This window comes from Globicephala melas, chromosome 3, assembly GCF_963455315.2.
Source record: "Globicephala melas chromosome 3, mGloMel1.2, whole genome shotgun sequence".
NCBI classification, from domain to species: domain Eukaryota; kingdom Metazoa; phylum Chordata; class Mammalia; order Artiodactyla; family Delphinidae; genus Globicephala; species Globicephala melas.
This window is the reverse complement of record NC_083316.1, coordinates 13,661,312-13,688,095: the sequence shown is the minus strand read 5'-3', so window position 1 is coordinate 13,688,095 and position 26,784 is coordinate 13,661,312. Positions and strand designations below refer to the sequence as shown.

At 39.4% G+C, this 26,784-nt stretch overlaps 1 pseudogene; it reads left to right on the top strand.

Annotated features, from left to right (window-relative positions):
- The first annotated feature begins 342 nt into the window (after nucleotides 1-342).
- On the top strand, nucleotides 343-26,050 carry LOC115853251 (small ribosomal subunit protein eS17-like; annotated as a pseudogene).
- Nucleotides 26,051-26,784: the final 734 nt, after the last annotated feature.

Sequence of the window (26,784 nt, the reverse complement as noted above, 5' to 3'; positions counted from 1 at the left end):
AGAGAGCTTGCTGGTGAGGGCATTCTTCCTGTGTTGGAGGTTTACAGGATGCATGCAAGAGAGGGACGAGAAGGATGAGAAGATTAAAGTCCCGTGACTCATTTTTATCCTCATGATACTCTTACGACATGGGAGGACATGTATATGATCAGCATTTTAGAGCTGAAGAAACCGAGACGTGGGTCAGATAATTTTCTAAAATGCCACACTGTTCCTGACCCCGTTCAACAACCCCCAAGCCCCCCGGATACGCTTAGCTTTGCCTGTTTCCTGGGACTTGGCCACCAGCTCAGTGGAGAGACCCACTGAGCCTCCATTCCTGGTGGGGTGGGCGCGCCGGGGATGCTGGCCTTGGGCATGGCCTCCATGATGCCTCTGAAGGAAGAGCTGCCCCTGCGTCGAAGGTCAGCTTGGCTTAGCCGTGGTCCTGCTTCCTCCCATCATCCCTGGGCTCAGATGAGGCGCTGTACTGTAGGCAACGCAATATGGCTGCTCCAGCAGTTGCCCAGCACAGCCAGGTCACGCCGCTCACGTGTGGGACAGTCATTGTTGCCGCGGGTAAAGTGAGGGATAGGACACAAGTAGGAGCTGAAAAAATAAATTCCTCTCCTCTGGTGGATGGATCTGAGGCTCAGGGTTTCTACATGGCATATTTGGATGGCATCCTGTGCTGGGAACTAGCTGTCTCTGCAGCATACGTACCACCTTCAATTTGTTTCTCATTGTTTCTCCCTTATTCCTACTGCCTTGTGGTGGAAGCTCCCAAGGAAGCCGTAGCACACAGCTCTGCCTCAACTTCTGTTTCCAAAAGTGTCCTGGACCAGGACACTTACCTAGGAGGCAGCAGAGTTTGTAGCAGAAGTCCTCATTTTGAGTACTCTCTATGTGTCATGCACCAAGCTAAGTTCTAGGAAGGTAAAGTAAACCAAGAAAATATGACCCCTTCCTTCGGGGGGTACAGATTCAGGTTTTCCCATCTCCTGGTGCTCTGTTCTTTCTAGACTACAGCATAGTGATTGCAATGGATGATTTGTTTCTAAAAACTGGATGGAATGTTTCACTAGATGCATCCTACTGCAGAAAGTGAACTCCTCCTGTCACACTTTTGTTTTCTGAGCGGATTTTATGTGAGAGTATAATATGCTCTTTCTGTGTATATGAAACAGAAAGAGAGCAGCAAACAATATACCTCACAAAAATAATTTACTTCAAATGGGCTTTTTTTTTTTTTTTTTAGAAAACATGCTCTTTGTTCACTCCTTTGCATCTGACACACCTTGTAGTAATTGAGGTTATTAGCCACTCTACAATGAATGACCACATATGCAGCCTTCTAATTCCCTTGTCTCCTATATGTGTCATTATTTATATTCTATTCATTCATTCATTCACAGAGAAAGGGTTGTAGCACTGAATTTAACAAAATAAAACATTGACTTCTGGTATAATCTTAGTCTCTGGTGAAGAAGCAGCCTGCTTTGAACAATGAAGTTGGACACTTGGGAGGATTCAAAGTTGGCACAGAATGGGTCATGGGGATCATCATATCTTCTTGTCAAGAAGAAACCGAGTCCCAGAGAGGGTAGAGGGATTCTCCGGCATCAGTGATAGAGCTGGGGCTCAAGCAGCATCAGGCCCTTTTACCATCGTGATGTTTGGGAACTCTTTTTTTTTATCAGAAAACACAATTTCTATTTAGGTATGGAAGTATTCATCCAGCTCCTGCAATCCCCTCTTAAGAGTGAACAACTGGAATGAAGCCTACTTCTTAAAGAAAAGGCCATAACCTTGGAGTTACACATTTATGAAGAAAGCATTCCTCTTTGCAATTGCCACACAAGAATTTGGGAACAGCTGTAGTATAAGCAACAGTGTAAAGTGTCTTCTCTCCCACTCCAACGGCAAAGCCAAGACTATGTTTGCTAAATTTTCTAGGTGATTTCCCCTGCTTTACATTTTGTCCAGATTAAAAACGTCCAGAATACCCCACATGCAATTTTGCAGAACTGATAATATTTAACACTGCTAACATCCTGGTAATCATTACTTTGAAAATGTGCACCTAAATGCTGGCCCTGAACAAGGGAAAATGTTTGTCTCACTAGGCTGTTTAGTGGATTTCAAAGTGATTGATCCACTGGGAAAAGTTTATATGAAATTGTTCCGCTCTTTCTTTTTTTAAGTGAATTTTTTGAAATTTGCTACGTAAGAATAATAAAATGAACTCCAATGAGATTAATTTAGTATAATGCTTTCTAGAATTAAATCTCAACTTAAGACCAGTGCTGCAAATATGAGTGAGCAACTAAATTAAATATGTTTTAACTATAGGCTTTGATAGTCTACGAGGAAAACCCATGCTGGAACCAAGAACTCAGGTAGTATATCAATGAAACATCTCTCCTATGATATCAAACTATAAAATGGAAACCTTTGTTGAAGTGTTGATAAAAATCGAAATACTTTGCCTTCTTACTTTTTAAACATATTCTTTCCCTAACCCCTGCAATTTTAAATATTTGCTGTTTTAGTGAGAACATTCAGGGGAATATCTCCATAGTTAGTATGGAGTAGTTAAAAGAGCCCTACACTTTGATTTAAGGGTTCTAATTCCAATTCTATAATAAAACGGCTGCTTGACAGAACCACTTAATCTGTTTCAGTATCTGTCAAATGAGAGGTTTAGTCTACTCAACAATGTCTGTGTTTCCTGTCCCATTCAATGACTCAAGTGAGTATCAATGTGAACATTTAGCCCTTGCTGTGATCTTTACCATCACATATTTGGAGATACTGGCTTAAGTTACTTTGAGAAATAATGTTGTACAAGGAATTAATTTTACAGATACTCATGTGTAACAATCAATAGTGGCCCTTGAATTACTGAAAGCCAATCAGATTTTAAACCATTCAAACACTTCATATTCTCAAAATATGGTAATACATATCTTCCTAGGAGACATTTCTAAGTGAAAGGAAATATTGAATATCTATAATATTTTCCAATTAGTGAAGAAAGACATGTGGCCTCTTGTGGTTTACCACACTCAGGTGAAAAGCTTAGGTGGATAAATTGTTCATTTGGAGTATACTTCATAGTACAGCTTTCTAAATTTGCATGCATTCAGTCAAAGATTTTGCAGTCAAAGAGCAAATATCTTCCTGTCAAATAAAAGATGATACAAATATCACATTTGTCTATTGACCAACTCTGTGAGTTAGACTGAAGTCATATTTATATTCGAACTTCACAGTTATTTTAAAAACTGAGTTTCAGAGAGTTTAATCACCTCTGCCAATTTTACACAGCACTTCAGTTGGATCAGAATCTAAGTCTTTTAGTCAGTTACTCTATTCATTACATCACAGGTTCTCTGAATTGCATAAAAGGAGAAAAATAATCATTTATGGAAGGTAAGAAGTGCCACCGTAAATGGATAAAGGCAGTTACAAAACAAGAGCAGACTGTTTGTCCAAGGGAACCAGGGGGATTTGGAACTATGCAAATAATTTCTCTCACATATAATTGCTCTTGTTTCTCTAGTCCTTATTAAAAAAGGAAGTTAACTGTTGAAAAGACAGGTTGAAAAACTAGCTTTTATAAGCAAAGTTAATGCTTGAATTAGGCAATGGAAGCTAATAAAAGCTCAACTGTTGAGGGAAATGCTTTTCTGCTCCATACCTAGAATGCAGAGCAAGAGACAATGCATCAGTGAAGTGAAGATGCCAGTGGGGACAGTGGTCCTTGATGGAAAGCTCAAAGGGCAACTGAATAAAACCTGAATAAAAATAATTTGATTCAGGGCTTCCCTGGTGGCGCAGTGGTTGAGAGTCTGCCTGCCGATTCAGGGGACACGGGTTCGTGCCCCAGTCCGGGAAGATCCCACATGCCACGGAGCAGCTAGGCCCGTGAGCCATGGCCGCTGAGCCTGCACGTCCAGAGCCTGCACTCCGCAGCAGGAGAGGTCATGACAGCGAGAGGCCCGCGTACCGCAAGAAAAAAAAATTGATTCAAACTTACGTAGATTAGAAAACAGAGAGTTAGATATTTAATTATGTATTCCAAGTCAGAAAAAATATCAATAACTGATTGCAGAACAAATATAGTCTGTTTGCCATATTAGAATTTTTCTAGATAAGAAGAAACAACTTATCTTTGTATGATTAAATGTTCATTAACATTCATTAACAAAAAGCACAGTTGAATCATCAGCGAACTGTTTACTTGAAAAATAAATGCAAAGATTTCATTTCTTTGTTCCACTATTTTGCCTTTTGGGAAATTTCCTTGAGAATGTATTTTTTTCAAATTGTTAATCTGTATTTAACTATAAGAAATGTTAACAAAAGGAGTATAAGGCAGTAATTCTCAACCCTGGATGTCCATTGGGCAATTCAAGTGTACAGACAGGGTGGAGAACTCCAGTTGTAGTTAGAAGGTCATGGACCCTAAAGTCAGAAGAGTTGAGTGTGAAAACCAGTTCTCAAATATATTAATTTAACTTAATGAATGAAAAAACATTAGATTAATCTTACTAATCTATTGTCTATAACATTTGAATTATACTCCTTACCCGGGGGTGGTACAGGTGTGCCACAGCTCACGTAATTTGGGAGACCTCTTTGAGAAAAAGAATATAAAAATAAATTACCTTTGCAAATACTAGAAAACTGTACATCCAAATGAACACAAGGCTAAATGTCAATACCTTCACAGTAAATCTCACTCTGACTATACTATCAAGTTACTGATGGTGTCTTGTTGAAGAGTGGCTATAAGACTGCATTACAGGGGGGGAGCTTCAAGATGGCGGAAGAGTAAGACGTGCAGATCACCTTCCTTCCCACAGATACACCAGAACTACATCTACACGTGGAACATCTCCTACAGAACACCCACTGAACGCTGGCAGAAGACCTCAGACCTCCCAAAAGGCAAGAAACTCCCCACGTACCTGGGTAGGGCAAAAGAAAAATGAAAAAACTAGAGACAAAGAACAGGGATGGGACCTGCACCAGTGCGAGGGAGCTGTGAAGGAGGAAAGGTTTCCACACACTAGGAAGCCCCTTCACGGGCGGAGACTGCGGGTGGTGGAGGGGGGAAGCTTCAGAGCCATGGAGGAGAGCACAGCAACAAGGATGCAGAGGGCAAAGCGAAGAGATTCCCGCACAGAGGATCGGTGCCGACCGGCACTTACCAGCCCGAGAGGCTTGTCTGCTCACCTGCCGGGGCGCGCAGGGCTGGGAGCTGAGGCTCGGGCTTCGGTCAGAGCGCAGGGAGAGGACTTGGGTTGGTGGAGTGAACACAGCCTGCAGGGGGTTATGCACCACGCCTAGCTGGGAGGGGGTCCGGGAAATAGTCTGGACCTGCCGAAGAGGCAAGAGGTCATTGTTTTGGGTGCGCCAGGAGAGGGGGTTCAGGGCACCACCTAAAGGAGCTCCAGAGACTGGCGCGAGCTGCGGCTATCAGCGCGGACCCCAGAGACGGGCACGAGACGCTAAGGCTGCTGCTGCCGCCACCAAGAAGCCTGTGTGCTAGCACAGGTCACTATCCACACACCCCTTCCGCGGAGCCTGTGCAGCCGGCCACTGCCAGGGTCCCGGGATCCAGGGACAACTCCTCCGGGAGAACGCACGGTGCGCCTCAGGCTGGTGCAACGTCACGCTGGCCTCTGCCGCCGCAGGCTCGCCCTGCCCTCCGTGCCCCTCCCTCCCCCCGGCCTGAGTGAGCCAGAGCCCCCGAATCAGCGGCTCCTTTAATCCCGTCCTGTCTAAGTGAAGAACAGACGCCCTCCCGCGACCGACACGGGGCCAAATCCAAAGTTGAGCCCCGGGAGCTGTGCAAACAAAGAAGAGAAAGGGAAATCTCTCCCAGCAGCCTCAGGAGCAGCGGATTAAAGCTCCACAATCAACTTGATGTACCCTGCATCTGTGGAATACCTGAATAGAAAACGAATCATCACAAATTGAGGAGGTGGACTTTGGGAGCAACGATATATGTGTATTTTTCCCTTTTCCTCTTTTTGTGAATGTGTATGTGTACACTTCTTTGTGTGCTTTTGTCTGTATAGCTTTGCTTTTACCATTTGTCCTAAGGTTCTGTCTGTCCGTTTCTTCTTTTTTTTTTTAATGTAGTTTTTAGTGCTTATTATCATTGGTGGATTTGGTTTTTGGTTTGGTTGCTCTCTTCTTTCTTTCTTTCTTTCTTTTTATATTACATTAAACATTTTTTAAAAATAATTATTTTTTATTTTAATAACTTTATTTCATTTCATTTCATTTTCCTTCTTCCTTCCTTCTTTCCTTCCTTCCTTCCTTTCTTTCTTTTCTTTCTTTCTTTCTTTCCTTCTTTCTTTCTTTCTTTCTTTCTTTCTTTCTTTCTTTCTTTCTTTCTTTCTTTCTTTCTTTCTTTCTTTCTTTCTTTCTTTCTCCCTTTTATTCTGAGCTATGTGGATAACAGGGTTTTGGTGCTCCAGCCGGGCGTCAGAGCTGTGCCTCTGAGGTGGGAGAGCCAAGTTCAGAAAACTGGTACAACAGAGACCTCAAAGCTCCACATAATATCAAATGGCAAAAATCTCTGAGAGATCTCCATCTCAACACCAAGACCCAGCTCCACTCAACGACCAGCAAGCTACAGTGCTGGACACCTTATGCCAAACAACTAACAAGACAGGAACACAACTCCATCCATTAGCAAAGAGGCTGCCTACAATTATAATAAGTTCACAGACACCCCAAAACACCCCACCAGGTGCGGACCTGTCCACCAGAAAGCCAAGATCCGGCCTCATCCACCAGAACACAGACACTAGTCCCCTCCACCAGGAAGCCTACACAACCCACCGAACCAACCTTAGCCACTACGGGCAGACACCAAAAACAACGGGAACTACGAATCTGCAGCCTGTGGAAAGGAGACCCCAAACACAGTATGTTAAGCAAAACGAGAAGACAGAGAAACACACAGCAGATGCAGGAACAACATAAAAACCCACCAGACCTAACAAATGAAGAGGAAATAGGCAGTCTACCTGATAAAGAATTCAGAATAATGATAGTAAAGATGATCCAAAATCTTGGAAATAGAATGGAGAAAATACAAGAAACATTTAACAAGGACCTAGAAGAACTAAAGAGCAAACAAACAATGATGAACAACACAATAACTGAAATAAAAAATTCTCTAGAAGGGATCAATAGCAGAATACCTAAGGCAGAAGAACTGACAAGTGATCTGGAAGATAAAATAGTGGAAATAACTATGGCAGAGCAGAATAAAGAAAAAAGAATGAAAAGAACTGAGGACAGTCTCAGAGACCTCTGGGACACCATTAAACACACCAACATTCGACTTATAGGGGTTCCAGAAGAAGAAGAGAAAAAGAAAGGGACTGAGAAAATATTTGAAGCGATTATAGTTGAAAATTTCCCTAATATGGGAAAGGAAATAGTTAGTCAAGTCCAGGAATCACAGAGAGTCCCATACACGATACATGCAAGGAGAAACATGCCAAGACATGTATTAATCAAACTGTCAAAAATTAAATACAAAGAAAAAATATTAAAAGCAGCAAGGGAAAGAACAAATAACATAGAAGGGAACTCCCATAAGGTTAACAGCTGAACTTTCAGCAGAAACTCTGCAAGCCAGAAGGGAGTGGCAGGACATATTTAAAGTGATGAAAGGGAAAACCATACAACCAAGATTACTCTACCCAGCAAGGATCTCATTCAGATTTGAGAGAGAAATTAAAACCTTTACAGACAAGCAAAAGCTAAGAGAATTCAGCACCACCAAACCAGCTTTACAACAAATGCTAAAGGAACTTCTCTAGGCAGGAAACACAAGAGAAGGAAAAGACCTACAAAAACAAACCCAAAACAATTAAGAAAATGGGAATAGGAACATACATATAGATAATTACCTTAAATGTAAATGGATTAAATGCTCCCACCAAAAGACATAGACTGGCTGGATGGGTACAAACACAAGACACGTATATATTCTATCTACAAGAGACCCACTTGAGACCTAGGGACACATACAGACTGAAAGTGAGGAAATGGAAAAAGATATTCCATGCAAATGGAAATCAAAAGAAAGCTGGAGTAGCAATTCTCATATCACACAAAATAGACTTTAAAACAAAGAGTATTAAAACAGAAAAGAAAGACACTACATAATGATCAAGGGATCAATCCAAGAAGAATATATAAAAATTATAAATATTTATGCACCCAACATAGGAGCACTTCAATACATAAGGCACATACTAACAGCCATAAAAGGGGAAATCGACAGTAACACATTCATAGTAAGGGACTTTAACACCCCACTTTCACCAACGGAGAGATCACCCAGGATGAAAATAAATAAGGAAACAGAAGCTTTAAATGACACATTAAACAAGATGGACTTAATTGATAGTTATAGGTAATTCCATACAAAAACAACAGAATACACTTTCTTCTCAAGTGCTCATGGAACATTCTCCAGGATAGACCATATCTTAGGTCACAAATCAAACCTTGGTAAATTTAACAAAATTGAAATCATATCAAGTATCTTTTCTGACTACAATCCTATGAGACTAGATATCAATTACAGGAAAAAAATCTGTAAAAAATACAAACACATGGAGGCTAAACAATACACTACTTAATAACCAAAAGATCACTGAAAAAATCAAGAGGAAATAAAAAAATAGCTAGAAACAAATGACAATGAAAACACACGACCCCAAACCTATGGGATGTAACAAAAGCAGATCTAAGAAGGAAGTTTATAGCAATACAATCCTATCTTAAGAAACAAGAAACATCTCAAATAAACAACCTAACCTTACACCTAAAGCAATTAGAGAAAGAAGAACAAAAAACCCCCAAATTTGGCAGAAGGAAAGAAACCATAAAGATCAGAGCAGAAATAAATGAAAAAGAAATGAAGGAGACAATAGCAAAGATCAATAAAACTAAAAGCAATTCTTTGAGAAGATAAACAAAATTGATAAACCATTAGCCAGACTCATCAAGAAAAAAAGGAAGAAGACTCAAATCAATAGAATTAGAAATGAAAAGGGAGAAGTAACAACTGACACTGCAGAAATACAAAGGATCATGAGAGATTACTGCAAGCAACTCTATGCCAATAAAATGGACAATCTGGAAGAAATGGACAAATTTTTAGAAGAGCACAACCTTCCAAGACTGAACCAGAAAGAAATGGAAAATATGAACAGACCAATCACAAGCACTGAAATTGAAACTAGGATGAAAAATCTTCCAACAAACAAAAGCACAGGACTAGATGGCTTCACAGGCAAATTCTATCAAACATTTAGAGATGAGCTAACAGCTATCCTTCTCAAACTCTTCCAAAAGATAGCAGAGGGAGGAACACTCCCAAACTCATTCTATGAGGCCACCATAACCCTAATACCAAAACCAGAGAAAGATGTCACAGAGAAAGAAAACTACAGGCCAATATCACTGATGAACATAGATGCAAAACTCCTCAACAAAATGCTAGCAAACAGAATCCAACAGCACATTGAAAGGATCATACACTGTGATCAAGTGGGGTTTATCCCAGGAATGCAAGGATTCTTCAATATATGCAAATCAATCAATGTGATACACTATATTAAAAAATTGAAGAATAAAAACCATATGATCATCTCAATAGATGCAGAAAAAGCTTTTGACAAAATTCAACACCCATTTATGATAAAAACCCTCCAGAAAGTAGGCATGAAGGAACGTACCTCAACATAATAAAGGCCATATATGACAAACCCACAGCCAACATCATCCTCAATGGTGAAAAACTGAAACCATTTCCACTAAGATCAGGAACAAGACAAGGTTGCCCACTCTCACCACTATTATTCGACATTGTTTTGGAAATTTTAGCCACAGCAGTCAGAGAAGAAAAATAAGTAAGGAATCTGAATCAGAAAACAAGAAGTAAAGATGTCACTGTTTGCAGATGAAATGATACTATACATAGAGAATCTTAAAGATGCAACCAGAAAACTACTAGGGCTAATCAATGAATTTGGTAAAGTTGCAGGATACAAAATTAATGCACAGAAATCTCTTGCATTCCTATACACTAATGATGAAAAATCTGAAAATGAAATTAAGAAAACACTCCCATTTACCATTGCAACAAAGAATAAAATACCTAGGAATAAACCTACCTGGAGACAAAAGACCTGTATGCAGAAAAATATAAGACACTGATGAAAGAAATCAAAGATGATACCAACAGATGGAGATATATACCATGTACTTGGATTGGAAGAATCAACATTGTGAAAATGAGTATACTACCCAAAGCAATCTACAGATTCAATGTAATCCCTATTAAAGTACCACTGACATTTTTCACAGAACTAGAACAAAAAATTTCACAATTTGTATGGAAACACAAAAGACCTTGAATAGCCAAAGCAATCTTGAGAAAGAAATTCGGAGCTGGAGGAATCAGGCTCCCTAATTTCAGACTATATTACAAAGCTAGAGTAATCAAGATAGTATGGTACTGGCACAGAAACAGAAACATAGATCAATGGAATAGGATAGAAAGCCCAGAGATAAACCCATGCACCTATGGTCAACTAATCTATGACAAATGAGGCAAGGATATACAATGGAGAAAAGACAGTCTCTTCAACAAATGTTGCTGGGAAAACTGGACAGCTACATGTAAAAGAATGAAATTAGAACACTCCCTAACACCGTACACAAAGATAAACTCAAAATGGATTCGAGACCTAAATGTAAGAGCAGACACTATAAAACTCTTAGAGGAAAACATAGGAAGAACACTCTTTGACATAAATCACAACAAGATCTTTTTTGATCCACCTCCTATAGTAATGGAAATAAAACCAAAAATAAACAAATGGGACCTAATTAAACTTCAAAGCTTTTGCACAGCAAAGGAAACCATAAACAAGACCAAAAGACAACCCTCAGAATGGGAGAAAATATTTGCAAATGAATCAACGGACAAAGGATTAATATCCAAAATATATAAACAGCTCATGAAGCTCAATATTAAAGAAACAACCAACCCAATCCAAAAATGGGCAGACGACCTAAATAGACATTTCTCCAAAGAAGATATACAGATTGCCTACAAACACATAAAAGAATGCTCAACATCATTAATCATTAGAGAAATGCAAATCAAAACTACAATGAGATATCATCTCACACCTGTCAGAATGGCCATTATCAAAAAATCTACAAACAATAAATGCTGGAGAGGGTGTGGAGGAAAGGGAACCGTCTTGCACTGTTGGTGGGAATGTAAATTGATACAGCCACTATGGAGAACAGTATGGAGGTTCCTTAAAAAACTAAAAATAGGACTACCATACAACCCAGCAATCCCAGTACTGGGCATATACCCTGAGAAAACCATAATTCAAAAAGAGTCGTGTACCACAATATTCATTGCAGCTCTATTTACAGTAGCCAGGACATGGAAGTAACCTAAGTGTCCATTGACAAGTGAATGGATAAAGAAGATGTGGCACATATATACCAGGAATATTACTCAGCCATAAAAAGAAACGAAATTGAATTATTTGTCGTGAGGTGGATGGACCTAGAGTCTGTCATATAGAGTGAAGTAAGTCAGAAAGAGAAAAACAAATACCGTATGCTAACACATATATATGGAATCTAAAAAAAAAAAAAAAAAAAGGTCATGAAGAACCTAGGGGCAAGATGGGAATGAAGACGAAGACCTACTAGAGAATGGACTTGACATGGGGAGAGGGATGGGCAAGCTGGGACAAAGTGAGAGAGTGGCATGGACATATATACACTACCAAATGTAAAATAGATCGCTAGTGGGAAGCAGCCGCATAGCACAGGGAGATCAGCTCGGTGGTTCGTGACCACCTAGAGGGGTGGTATAGGGAGGGTTTGAGGGAGGGAGATGCAAGAGGCAAGAGATATGGGGATATATGTATATCATAGCTGATTCACTTTGTCATAAAGCAGAAACTAACACACTATTGTAAAGCAATTTTACTCCAATAAAGATGTTAAAAAAAAAAAAAAAGATTGGATTACAGCTTTACAGAGCTTTGTGGGGTATTGCTGTGACAGTAGAAGACCAGAAGGAGGAGGTGTTGGTCGTGACATTTGTAGAGGAGATGGAGTTTATTGTACAGTTTATAGGCTAGAGGAGAATTGACTCTTGCTGAACATATGGTGTCTCCATCATTAGTACATATATGTTGAATGTTTTTTCCCTAATATTTTATAATCAAGAGATAATCACCTACTGTTAGCTTTTCTATTGTTGTTCCAGTAGCTTCCTTTAGGGGTAAAAGATGTCATCCTTGAAATCACTCTCAGAGTTAGGAATGTACAACTTAGATCTGGAACAAGGAAAGTTTCTAGATTACATAGAAATGATATATTTATAAATATAACATGAAAATCCCCTCTGACACTACTTATGTAATGTTCCCTTTCTATATCGTGGAGATGTTTCTATTCACATGGCTACATCAGCCACATATATCTTTTTTTCTCATTTTATATATACCTTGGTTGCACATTCATTTCATGTGCTGATGAAACCCAAGTATCAGTCTGTAGTCCTCTCTCCTGAGTGCAGGATATATACAAATGCCTATCAGACCTCACATTTCACCTCATACCTCATCAATTCACAACTGCAAGCATAGTAACTCCCTAGTCCCCTAGTGGGACCTCATCTTAGTGAAGGACATACTATCCACACAGCCATCTGAGCAGGAAACCTTAGAATCAGCTAGACTCCTTCCTCTTCCTCACCACTGATGTTGGATCAGTCACTGTGTCCTATGGACTCTGACCCTGTATCCATATGTATCCCTTTCTCTGTTCTCCACTGTCTCTAATTTTGATCAGGACCTCATCGTCTTGCACTAAACTACTGTGATATCTGATGAACAGGTCCACCCTCCCTCAAATGCATGATCAGAGTATCCTTTGCACATTGCAAATTTGATCATGTTTGCAATCCTTCAGTAACTTCCTGTTTTTGAAGATAAATTCCTCAGGAGGATGCCACATTCGGATGTGATCTGTGATCTACCCTGACCCCTCTACCCCTTTCCCCCACCTCTGCATTTCTCTTTGGTCCAATATGGAGGAGCCTCTTATAGTTCTTTAAATGCAAGCTTTCTCGTTTCTGTGCCTTTGGCCATGCTGCTTTCCTGGCTTCTTTGGCTGCTTCCTCTGCATACAACACATGTGCACCCTTCTGGGCTCAGCATAGGTATCACGTCTTCGTAGAAGCTTCCCTGGCCTCTCTCCACATCCAGGCTGAGATAGCGGCTTCTTTGCTGGGAATGGGAGAAGAGAGAAGATACAGCAAATTTAAATGACTCATATGAAAGAGAAGAGAAAAATGAGGCAGGATACTAGGATCATATAGTTTCAACTCAGTATAGGATACCTGTGACAGGGCGTGGTAAAACCTATCTGAACTCTCACTTAGCCTCCTCAGCTTCCTGCCTAGCTTAGGAAAGAATGACAAATATCAGTGTTTTGAATTAGATTCTTGTTCTCATTTAGTTTTATCTATTTCCTCAACACAGTTTTTAAGATTTTCATGATTGTCATATCATTTAGAGATTGGGCCAATCTCTAAACCTAGTGAGCTACTCTTAAAATCAAAGAATAAAGACAAAACCATGTTTTGAACTTTAATACATTTTGTAAAATTGATATTATTTTTTCCTTAATTGTTTGGTAGAATTCATGAATGAAATTATCTGGAGTTTACTTTGGGAAGGTTTTTGAATACAAATACATGTCTTTAATTATTGTAGGGCTACTTAGATTTTCTGTTTCCTCTTACACCAGTTTTGGTAATTTGTGTCTTTCAAGGAATTTGCCCTTTAATCTAAATTGTTGAATTTATTGATATAACATGATTCATAAACTTTATTATTCCTTTAATGTCTATGGATCATTACTGATGTTCTTTCTTTCTTTCTTGGTATTGATAATTTGTGCCTTCTCTGTCTTTATCTTAATCAGTTAAGGTTGGGTGTTATCAATTTTGTTATCATTTCAAGGAACCAAATTTTGATTTCATGATTTTCTTTATTTATCAGTTTTCTACTTCACTGATATCCACTCTTACCAGTACTGTTTCCTTCCTTCTGCTTATTTTGGGTTTAGACTTCATTCCCTAGATTCCTAAGGTGAAAGCAGTAACTGTTGATTTTAATCCTTTCCTCTTTTCCATATAGACAAGTAGAGATATATAATTTCCCCCAAACACTACATCCCACAAATTTTGATAGTGATATTTTTATTGTCATTCACTTAAGAATATGTTCTAATTTCTTCTTTGAGCAAGGGGTTAAGACAAAGATTTCTTAATTTCCAAATATTTGGGAATTTTCTGACATCTATTTTTCAATCATTTTTAATTTAATTTCTTTGTTGTCAGAGAATGTACCCTTCAAAATTTCAGTTCTTTAAATTTTTTTGTAATTTGTTTTGTGACATGGCATATGGTCTATATCAATGAATTCTCCATGATCACTTGGGGAAAAATGTGTATTGTGTTAGTTAAGTTATTGATAGTGCTGTTCAAGTCTTCTGTATCTACACAGAGCATTTTGTATATTTATTCTATCATTGAGGAAAGAGTATTGATATCTAAAACTTTAGCTGTGGAATTTCCTATTTCTCCATTCTGTTCCATTAGTTTCTTTCTTCTTGTATTTTGAATTTCTGTGATTAGTTGTATACACATTTATGATTTTAATGTCTTCTTGTTGACCATGTTTTTATTATAGAATGTCCCTCTTTACCTCTAAAAATATTATTTTGTCCTGAAGCCTTATTTGATAGTAATATAGCCAGCCCAACATTTATCTGAATATTTAAGAGGTATACATTCTTCCATCCTTTTCTCTCTTATAAACAGCATATTGTTTTTTTAAAAAATTCAGTCTGATAATCCTTTCCTTTTAATTAGAGTCTAGTGTTATTTGATGCAATTACCAAATAATTGATTGTGTTTAAATATGCCATCTTGTATTCACTATGTTTTTGTCCCATTAGATCTTTTTTCTTTTTTTCTTCCTTTCTTGCATGCTTTTGGATTAAATATTTTTAAAGATACCATTTTATGTCCTCTACTGGTTTTTCAGCTATGCCTCTTCTCTTTTCTTTCTCCTTTAAATTGGTTGCGCTTCAGTTTACAATATTCATTCTTTACTGACATATATATATATATATATATATATATATATACATACTGTATACAAGTATACTTGTAACAGCATACTTCCATTTTTCTCTGGAATTAAGCCACAAGAGAAAATAATTTATATTTATTTACATATTTACTTTTTTTGGAACTCTCCATTCTTTGTGTAGACTGAATTTCCATCTGGAAACATTTTTCGTTTAGTCTGAAGAAATTCTCTTAATATATCTTGTAGTGCTTGCCTGATGATGACAGATTCTTTCTGTATTTGTATGCCTAAAGATGTCTTTATTTTTCCTTCATGTTTGGAGGATATTTACAAGATTTTAAGTTTAGTTTTTCCTTTCAGTACTTTAAAGATGTCAGTCTAATGCAGTCTGGCATACATTGTTTCTAATGAGGTTAGTGGTTGCTCTTTTTATGTTTTTTCTTTCTGACTCCTTTAAAATTTTTTCTCTTTGTGCCTTTATCTATTTTGGAAAAAGTTTTTTCCAAAACAGCTATCATACTTCAAAACAATCAAAGTTTTTTGAGATCTATCTCATTTTGCTAAAAATAAACAATTTACATTTATATTGACTGACTTTTCTTTTGGTTCTGCACCACATTTTGCTTCTTCTTCACAATGTTTAGTAATGTTTTGTTATATACTGGATACTATGGATGCTATGTTGCTAAAGAGCTGGCTTTTACATTCTTCCTTAATAGAATATTGAATTTTGTTCCAGCAGATAGGTAATTCATTTACTTAAGCTGAACTTATTTATGGATAATTTTTACGCTTTGTTAGGGACACTTCAGAGTAGTTTTACTGTGGAACTAGATTAGCATGACCTTCCCTGCATCTCCATTGAATGTCAGGGATATTTAATGAGTTGTCTCCACTCTGGTCAGTACTCAATTGTCTCCCAAACTAGATAAGTTCTAATAGTTTTTCAACTCAAACTTCCCCAGTAATTTTTCTTTATTTGATAGCTTTTTTTACCCTGCCTTATGGATTCTGCGTTATGCATACACACTTTTGTATTGCACCAAAGAGTAAGGGGAACCACGTGCAGAATTCTGGAACTTCATTTCTGTATGACTCCCTTCTCTTCATTCCTGCCCCACAATTTCCAGCCACCCTTGCAGCCCAGAGCTATGACATCTGCCTTCTCTGCCCAGTGAGACATCTGCACCCTGCTGGGGCTCCCTGCCCCACCCCCACCCTACCATTTGCAGAATGCCTCCAGGTAGAAGCTTGTATAATTGTGACCTTAAGGCTCCCCTGCTCCCCTTGGGGATCAGAGATCTGTGTTGCCTATAGTCTAACATCTAAAAATAATCATTTCCTATATTTTGTTCAGTTTTATAGTTGTCTCTGGTGAGAGGATTAGTCTGGTACAAGTTACTTTGTTATGGCCACAAGCAGAAGACCTCTAACATGTTTTGAAATATCACTTGTGAGGTTGTAGCTCAGCCAGCTTTGCAAGTTTTAAAAATACATTTGTCTTATGAATATTCCATGAAGAACATGTTTTTTTTTTTTTTCTATTTCAGCAATGTTGACTAGACTTTCTGTTGACTAGACTTTCCCAAGTCCTGAGAAGTAAAGTTTTCACTGTATAAACCTGAGATACCTTCCCAAGGTTTGCTATTTCAAAACTGAAATGGCAAGAAGAAAGAAAAGATCAAAAGTATACAAGCAATTTTATACTCTGTGCATCTCAGTGCAATCTTAATGCTGTTTTATAAAAGGCAGAGGGAGATATATTTTTTGAGTTTGGAATGGTTGCCAAGTTGTAAAGAGCAGTAGACTAAATATCAAACGATATTGAGTCTTCTCTTGGTTTTATCACTTTCTAATCATGTGATCTTGGGTAAAGGTGACAGTTTCCTCATCTGTGAAATTATATCTGGTTTGTCTGCTTCATGAGATTAACGTGTGGTTTAGATGTAGTTAAATAGATCGAAAAGGACATTGCAGATGGTAAAACACTGTATAAATAAAGTGTATTGCTTCTCATACTTTCAGAAAGATGAGATAAATTTATGAGTAAAGAGGGTAATTTCAAGTGCAAAACTTCCTTTTTTTAAAAAATTTATTTATTTAATTTATTTATTTTTGGCTGCATTGGGTCTTCATTGCTGCATGCGGGCTTTCTCTAGTTGCGGCGAGCGGGGCTACTCTTCGTTGTGGTGCGCCGGCTTCTCGTTGCGGTGGCTTCTCTTGTTGCAGAGCACAGGCTCTAGGTGCGCGGGCTTCAGCAATTGTGGCGCTTCGGCTCAGTAATTGCGGCTTGCGGGCTCTAAAGCGCAGGCTCAGTAGTTGTGGTGCATGGGCTTAGTTGCTCCGAGGCATGTGGGATCTTCCCGGACCTGGGCTCGAACCCGTGTCCTCTGCATTGGCAGGTGGATTCTTAACCACTGTGCCACCAGGGAAGCCCTCAAGTGCAAAACTTTCAAAGCAAGGAGGAGGTCAATAATGGAATGAAAATAAGAACTTAGAGAGGATAACTAATTTATTTTTTATTTCTAATAATTTAATTGAAAATCACGTGTTCTTAGAAGGAAAGCAAATTTCACTCAACTTAGTCAAAATAAGTTTAAATGTGATATTGTAACCTAAATTGAGCTCACCGCTCGAAAGCCAATAAAGAGGCCGGGTTGGTGGAAAGGAAAGCTTGCTTTATTGCAGATGCCAGCAGTGTGTGGAGGGGGATGAGGAGGGCAGATGCCTGTCCAAAGGTTTACTCAGCCCCACACTGACAATCAGGGGGCAAGAGCTTTTATGGACAGAGGAAGGGGGCTACATGCAGAAACAGCAGTCAGCTCTGACAGTCATTATGAGATTGGTCATGTGGTGGTCTGATCAGCATCATCTTGATTGTTTTAAATACAGTTAGTCTTTAGTTCCAGGGTCAGTTTGTTCCCATTTCTTTGAGGCCAGTTCTCAGAACTGTGGCAGCTTATGTCATGTCTACAGCCTGGTCCTCATGTAGTTAACTTCTTCCACCCGGTGGGGGTCTCAGTATCTATAAGACAGCTCACAGGATAGGGCTCAGAATATTATCTATAGCCCTTGAGGAGGAACTAAAGGTCCTTGACTCTGCTTAATGACTAAACTATTATTATTTAGTCTTCTTGTTATCTTTTGTTTCTGCATTTTCTCATTTAATCATTTTCTGATTAAACTTGTTCTTTGGCTAAACTTTTTCCACAGACAAAAGGCAGGCTGAAGACATGGGGCCAAGGGCCATAGGGTCCTGCTCCATTTCAATATGATCAATTGTTTTTGGTATTTTAATCCCATATCCTATCTTAGTTTTAATTATGGGGGTGTATTCTGGAAATAGCTATTACACTGATAAAATTTCATTGAAGAAAGACTATCTCAATACCTATGATTTGATCCAGTAGTTCTGACATAACCATTAATGCTATGTCATCAAATTTTGACCCAAATTCAAAGGGGTGTATTGATGTTCTTAAATAGTGTTTTCCAAAAAGAAAATCATACCTTTGAGAACTTCAAAGATTAAGATTTATCCCCTAGTGTCAAAAATAAACTATTTTCATTTTTTTTTGAGCCAAACGGTTACTGCAGAACATCATCAGGGACAGCACTCTTCCTTCCCCAGTTCATGGGCTTATTTACATCAAAATGAACTTGCTTCTCTCAGTAATCTTATAATCATGGAATCACAAGACCTGAGATCCAGAAGACACCACAGACCTGATCTGAGCCAAGATTCCATTTTACAGAATTACACACTCTGATGGTGACCAACTCCAGGGAGTCCATGTGTAATGCAGACAGGAAAGTACTGCATACAACATGGAAAAATATATCAATGCCATGTCCATCCACAACTATAGAGCATATCACTTTGTTTTCTGGAGTTAATCTATTGATATTTTTGAATGTGTTTGTCATCAGTAGTAAAAAGCACTGCACTCAGTATTTTAGAAAGTTACAAAGGAAGGGAACAACAAAGATTCTTCCCTCAAGTGTCTTATGCTGAGAAGAGCAAGAAAGCCCAGTGCAAGGACATTGCATTATCATTTCTATATATATGAGTTTCGGTCGCTGAATTGAACTTAGTTTCATGAGGGCTTACCATGTACCAGGTTGCAATGAGTACAAGAATGTAAAAGAGGCAAGAGGGAAGAGATATGGGGATATGTGTATATGTATAGCTGATTCACTTTGTTATAAAACAGAAACTAACATACCATTGTAAGGCAATTATACTCCAATAAAGATGTTAAAAAAAAAAGAATGTAAAAGAAGAATGTAAAAATGCCCTCTTGTCCCTTAAAGTTTGGCAGTCATGAAAGATATACAAACAAAGGTGCGCATTATTAGAAGCAGGTCCTAGATTGATAAATACTGTAATATGACAGAAAGGAAATAGTAGGAAATGAAGCTAAAGGAGGAAGGCGTGGTAGTAGGGATGAAAAAAAGTGCAGAGATTTGTGAGATATTGGTAACTAAATGGATGTGGTAGGTAAGGGAGTGGAAGGCACCTAAGATAACAGTGGTTTGTTTGCTTGGGTAAATCGTTATGAGACGTTTCCACTAAACAACAGAGAGAGTACCAAAGAGATGGAGAATGTGTGGCATTGGAAACGGAAACGAGTTTCACTTTTCAACATGTTGACTTCAAGATGTCTGCGAAAAATCCTGGTAGAAATGCCAGGAAGACCTTTAGATATATATATAAGCTTAGCCAATAGAAGATATCTAGACTAGAGAAAGTGATTTGGGGGTCTATAATGTTTAAGGCGTAATGCAAACAGTGGGCATAAATGAGGTTACCTGGGAAAAGAGTATAGAGAGAATATTAGTCCAAGTAAAGAATCCTGGAGACTGAAATATAAGGGGCCAGTTGAAGTAAGAGGCTTTTAAGAAGAAGGCTGAGAGAGGGCAGTCAGAAAGATAGAAGTCAGCCATGTCCTTCTGCCTGCATGACTGACAGAACCCTGTGTGCTGTAGAATCACCCCTCCCTTATCCCAGGGAAAGTGGATGTTGATTAGACTAAATCAATTGTGGAAATCCCCCTTGCCATTGATATGCATGTGAGGCAGTTCTGGTTAGGAAGAAATAAAGGGAGTCTGAGGGCCACTATTATTTTCTTGCTCCTAAAAAAAGGAACTTGGCTCATAGGTTTGCCTGGTTTCAGCTTCTCAAGGAAAACCTCTGAGGATGTAGCAACCATCTTGGGATTCTGAAGTAACAGGTGTGAAAGTAAATGCCAACAACTCACTAAGGGCATCAGAGGGGAAAGAGAGAGGTGCCCAATCTGCAAGCAAACGTGGAACTGTGTGCCTCTGCCTAGTTTTTATGTGACAAACTATACCTGCTATGGACTAAATTATGGCCCTTCTCCAAATTCATTTGTTGAAGCTCTAAGTTTCAATGTGAGGTATTTGGAGATAAGACCTTTAGGAGGAAATTAAGGTTAAAAGAGTTAAGGGTGGGGCCCGAATTCCATAGACTGTTGGTCTTATAAGAGGAGGAGAGAGAGATCTCTTGTTTACTCTCTGTGCATGCACAGAGGAAACTCCATGTGAGAATATAGCGAGAAGGTGGCCATATGCAAGACAGGAAAAGAAACTTCACCAGGAACTGAATTGGCTGGCACCCTGATCTGGGACTGCTAGTCTCCAGAACTTTGAGAAAATAAATTTCTGTTATAAGTGACCCAATCTATAACATTTTGCTATGGCAGCCTGAGCTGACTAATACAAGATCCTATATATTGTTGAGAGAGAAAAGACAAAATAAGGAAGGAAGGAGGGAGGGAAGGAAGAGAGGGAAGTCAAGTCAAATTAGGAGAGAGTGATGTGGAAAACAGGGAAGATAGGTTATTTCCAAAGGATGAAATGGTTGAGAATCTCTAAAGATTTACAAAGAGCAAGTCAATAAGTCTTGGAATAATTTCCGAAAATCATTGGTGACCCCAACCATTCAAATGATGTAGGCAATATTGAGATGATGCTAGAACAAAGAATGAATAGGATTTGAGCAAGGGAAATCAAATATTGACAACATTTTCAAAAAGTTTGGTTGAAAAGGAAGATAAGGAGGTATCTAAAGAGATACAAGGACAAGGAAGAGTTAATCTTTAGAATGGGAAAATTTATAGGCAGAGGGTCAAGTGTCAGGAAAGAGGAAGAGGTTGAAGATACAGAAAAGAGAGTATTATTTATGGAGAAAGCCTCTGAGAAGATGGGAAGTGGGGCTTCCCTGGTGGCGCAGTGGTTGAGAGTCCGCCTGCCGATGCGGGGGACACGGGTTCGTGCCCCGGTCCAGGAAGATCTCACATGCCGTGGAGCGGCTGGGCCGGTGAGTCATTGCCTCTGAGACTGCGCGTCCGGAGCCTGTGCTCCGCAACGGGAGAGGCCACAACAGTGAGAGGCCCGCGTACCGCAAAAAAAAAAAAAAAAAAAAAGATGGGAAGTGGTAGACTTCAGAAAAAAGATGAAGATTTTGACTTGAAGTAGAAAAGACACATTATCTCAGGTCATGGAGAGAAGAAGTGAGGAATGTGGTTATACAAATTAGAGGAAGAAATGGGCAGCTAGAAGCCAGAGAGGTGATATTATCCTTTGCCCTTAAGTGGGAGAGAATTTTGTTTGTAGAGAATGAAGGGGGTGGGTGTTGGCATGGAAGCAGGAGTGGCCACATTCTACATCCTTGGACATGCTCAAGCAGCTGCCTCTTGGCTGACTGAAGAGTGGAATTAGCCCAAGAATGTGACCCTGTTAAGTCATGCATCTCTTCGCATCCAAGTGAATGAGAGGCCATTGGAGTTGCTTCTATAATTAGGTTAAAGTACATGCCACAGGGCCTTATCAAGATTTGCAGTGATCCCAGGAGATATGCTACTGCATAAGCAAGATAAAAAAAAAGTAAAGGATGAATTAATGCGTTAAGGATAAAAAGGCAATTTTTGCAAAATTAAAAAAGACATTGTATCTCTAGGGTTTGATATCTTGTGACTTGAATGTATCAGCCTAGTACCTATGGAGTGATGAGCAATGTTTTTTTATTTTTAAATTAAATACATGGATAGTCGTTTGAGCATGATGTGTATGTTCCCAGGCTTCTGGCTCATGTAGACCATTTGCATCTGAGAAGCCAGATCTTGTCAGTCTTGTTAGCACTCTTAGGAAAGATGGGGAATATAGTGGTCCTTAAAAGGAATCTTGGGCCACTTGATCGAAATATTAAAAAGTGAACATAAGAACTAGACATGATATTATTAACTATTATTTTCTACTGATTTATTAAACAGCAGCAACTACCCAGCTTGGGCCTCTCTTTTTGTACCCCTTGTACTTATTTGGTTATCTATTGCTGTGTAAAGATTCACATCAAAGCGACAAAAATTGCTTTATTATTTTCTCTCATTGTTCTGGGCGTTGACTAGGTTCAGTTAGGCAGTGTTTGCTTGGGGGTGGGGTTTCTCACGCTATTGCAGCAGATGGTGTTTGGGGCTAGAGTCACCTTGTGACTCACCTAGTCACATGTCAGGAGGTTGATGCTGGCTACTGGCTGGGACCTCAAAAGGAGCTTTAGCCAGAAAGTTAGACCTGACCTCCGTGTGGTCTTGCCACTTCCTCATAGCATGGTGACTAAGTTCCAGAACAATGTCTCAGGAGCTCCAGGTGAAATCCATATAGACTTTCATGTCCTAACCTCGGAAGTTCCATAGCATCAGTTCTGCTGTTGTCAGATTCAAGGGGAGAAACAAAGCCCCTACACCTCTGTAAGAGGAGTTACAGCATCACACAGGAAGAAGAAATGTGGGATGGGAGCTTTTGTTGCAGTCATTTTGGAAAGTACAATCTGCATACTGCTTGACTGACAGAGCGGCACTCTGTCTAGATCACAGTCTTAAGGCAAATGCCTTGCATCTCTTCCAACCCTACTCTGCCCTTTGGAAATTTTGTCTTTGTGCGCTTACTAAGGGTGTCTTCGAGGGCCATAAATGACACCTATGTATGCCATCTCACTAGTTAAATCTGGGATTATTCCTTGTCAGAGACTTCTTTTAAAGTAGAATTTAATTTTTAGAGCAGTTTCAGGTTCACTGCAAAATTGAGTGGAGGTAGAGAGATTTCTCATATACCTTCTGCCCTCACACAAGTATAGTCTCCCCTCTTTATCAAATTCTGCATCAGAGTGGTACTTTTGTTACAATTGATGGACATACATTGATGCACCATAATCACCCAAAATTCATAGTTTACATTAGGGTTCACTCTTGGTATTGCACATTCTATGGGTTTGAACTAATGTATCAGATGTATCCACCATTATAATACCATACAGAACAGTTTCACTGCCTTAAAAATCCTAGTTTTGGGGCTTCCCTGGTGGCGCAGTGGTTGAGAGTCCGCCTGCCGATGCAGGGGACGCGAGTTCGTGCTCCGGTCCGGGAGGATCCCACATCCCGCGGAGTGGCTGGGCCCATGAGCCATGGCCGCTGAGCCTACGTGTCCGGAGCCTGTGCTCCGCAGCGGGAGAGGCCACAGTAGTGAGAGGCCCATGTACCGCAAAAAATAAAAATAAAAATAAATAAATCCTAGTTTTGCCTATTCATCCATCCCTCCCTCCAACCCTTGGCAACCACTAAGACTTTTTAACTAAAGCCCATTGGTTCTTCTATACTGTACACTGTTATCAGAATTATATTTTCTATAAAAAATTCTGAACACTTATTCTCCTGATGAACAATCTCCAATGGATTTTTCCACTGTGTATACATTAAGCTGAAATGCTTCATTTTTTTGGATCCCGTGTTACAATAGTTAAATTAAAGGAAAATTAGTGGATTGACAAATAGTGGTCACTCAAAAACTAGGTTTGGGGATTACAAATATAGCAAAATGGTATTTTTCTTCATCTCCCATCTTTCCACTTCTGGCTGACCTCTTTCTTGGAATATATTACACACCTAGTTCCCTTCTCAAGCCCTGGCCCAAATGAGCTAAATTAGCAGAAAGATGTCTTTGGCAAAACTAGAAAAAAGAGAGACACTTCAAGCACAGTAACACCCTAGAGTTGTGCTAAAAGTTTTGTCTTCTAGATCCTTCATCTTGAAGTTCAGACAAGAAAAGACCATCCTTTTTAACATTGCCTCCAAAATCAGGTCCTACCCCAGATTCACCAAGACTGGAAATCCGATGATTTCAAATAACTAGCAGTCTTGACTGAAGACAGAGAGTAGGAACAACTAAGATCCTTTGGAGAAGACAAAGGAGTTGATAGTCCTAGAACAGGGGTCCATAAACTATAACCAGTGGTCCAAATCTGGCCTGCCACTTGCTTTTGAAATAAAGTTTTATCAGAACACAGCCACACCATTCATTTACCTATTGTCTATGGGTGCTTTCATTCTTTAACAGCAGCATTGAGTAGCTGTAAAAAAGAATGTTTGACCTGTGAAACTTAAGATATTTACCATCTGGCCTTTTCTAGAAAATGTTTGCTGGCCTCTGATCTAGAAAGCCATGGTGAAGAGAAAAGGTACCAGAAGCTAAAGAGGGGAGACTGGCTTGGGACCCCCTGAGATGGACGCATTACAGGATGAAGTGTTGTCAAGGGGAAACACATGCACTGTTTAGCATCATTTTCTGGATTCTGGATAGTGTTATGGTGGGACGACACATTCTGGAAAGGGAATATATGTATATGTACTTCCAATAATGACCAAAAAATTACAAAAAATAAGTAAGGCATTCCATCATTTTACAGTTTTATCTCCCACCTCATCCCATCACACCCTCTGTACATCCCTCATTGTAGCCTTTTTCCTAGAATGGGATCTGAGCCCTCAAGCTGCTGGGACTTGGTGCAAGTTCCTTCTTAGGTCTGTAACGCTCTTCCACTTTGTTGAAGACCTTGGAGCTTCAACTCAATGGTCAACACTCAAAAGGTTTTCCCCAATAATCACATCCCTACCACCCCCAATGAGTCTGAGCTTCCTTTGCATCACTTGGTACAACTCAGTTTGTACCAGATTATTAGGACATGTCCTCATCTCTTCAACAAGATATCAGCAACTGGAAGGCAGAAATATGGCGTTTTGTTTGTCTTCATTTTTCAGTTTGATCTTACCAACTCTTCCAATCCCTGTCTTCTCATTAGTACAGTGCTTTATAGACTTTAAATATTTATTGACTTGAACATGAGAATTTTGAAAATAAAACTTTGTAGTTCTATTCCCCTTCTGGTAGAAATCTAAAGAAAGAATACTTTGGCTCAAGATTATTTTGTGTAGCTGTTCTTGAAAAGCAAAAATTCTTCTCTGAAAAATACTTCAGAGACCTAAAGTCTGTCGTCTAATAAAGAAATGAACCTCTTTTACCAAGGACCGCCAACACGGGCCACGTCCGCACCAAAACCGTGAAGAAGGCGGCCCGGGTCATCATTGAGAAGTACTACACGCGCCTGGGCAACGACTTGCACACCAACAAGCACATGTGAGAGGAGATCGCCATCATTCCCAGCAAGAAGCTCCACAACAAGATCGCAGGCTATGTCACACATCTGATGAAGCGGATTCAGAGTGGTCCAGTGAGACGTATCTCCATCAAGCTGCAGGAGGAGGCGAGGGAGAGGAGAGATAATTACGTGCCTGAGGTCTCAGCCCGGGATCAGGAAATCACTGAAGTAGATCCTGACACTAAGGAAATGCTGAAGCTCTTGGTCTTTGGCAGTCTGTCCAACCTGCCAGTCACTCAGCCTACAGGAGGGATGAATTTCAAAACACCACGTGGAGTCGTTTGAATCTTTCTGCTGTGCTGTAATATTTTCAGTAAGCCTCAGACAACAACAACAAAAGAAATGGAACTCATGTTCTTAAAGCAACGGGATAAATGGAGATTATGTCTGGAGGGAGAAGCCAGTGGAGAAGTAGAAGCTATTGCCCACCCCGCCTTCTAAACCAAGAGGTCAGACCATGACTGACATCTGCTTTGTGATTCTCCCCTTCAGCTGAGATTAAGCCAGATGGAATGCTGAGTAAAGGAAGCTTGAATCTATCCTAGCAAGTACATTTTGTGCTAAGGGGGAGAGAGTACTAATTTTGTACTTGAAAAAAAAAGGATCCCATTCAAGTATAAACTAATTTCCTCTCTTCAATGGTGGTTGCCATCATTCCCAAACTGAGGTCATCATCATAGTCTCTCTGGGACTTTGACTGGCACAGAAGAAAGTGACTTAATCGACTGTATTAAAATGTTTTTAGAAAACATCATTTTAGACCTGGACAAATGATAGAAACTTTAAATCCAAGACTATTTTTCTTAATAAGACTAACAGAAACTAAGTTAAGGAGAATTATATCACAAAATGTGTTTCTACTCTCTTTGTTGTTCTAAATGCTGGACAGTTTATTATTATTCCTAGAGGTTAGTCTAATATTGAATAAGTCAGTAAGGGCTAAAATTATAGCACTCAGAAGGATGGATATTAGAAGGATAGTCTTGACAAAAGTAGTTTCAGTAGCAACAGCAAGGGCACTTTGCACTGTTCTTTTTTTTT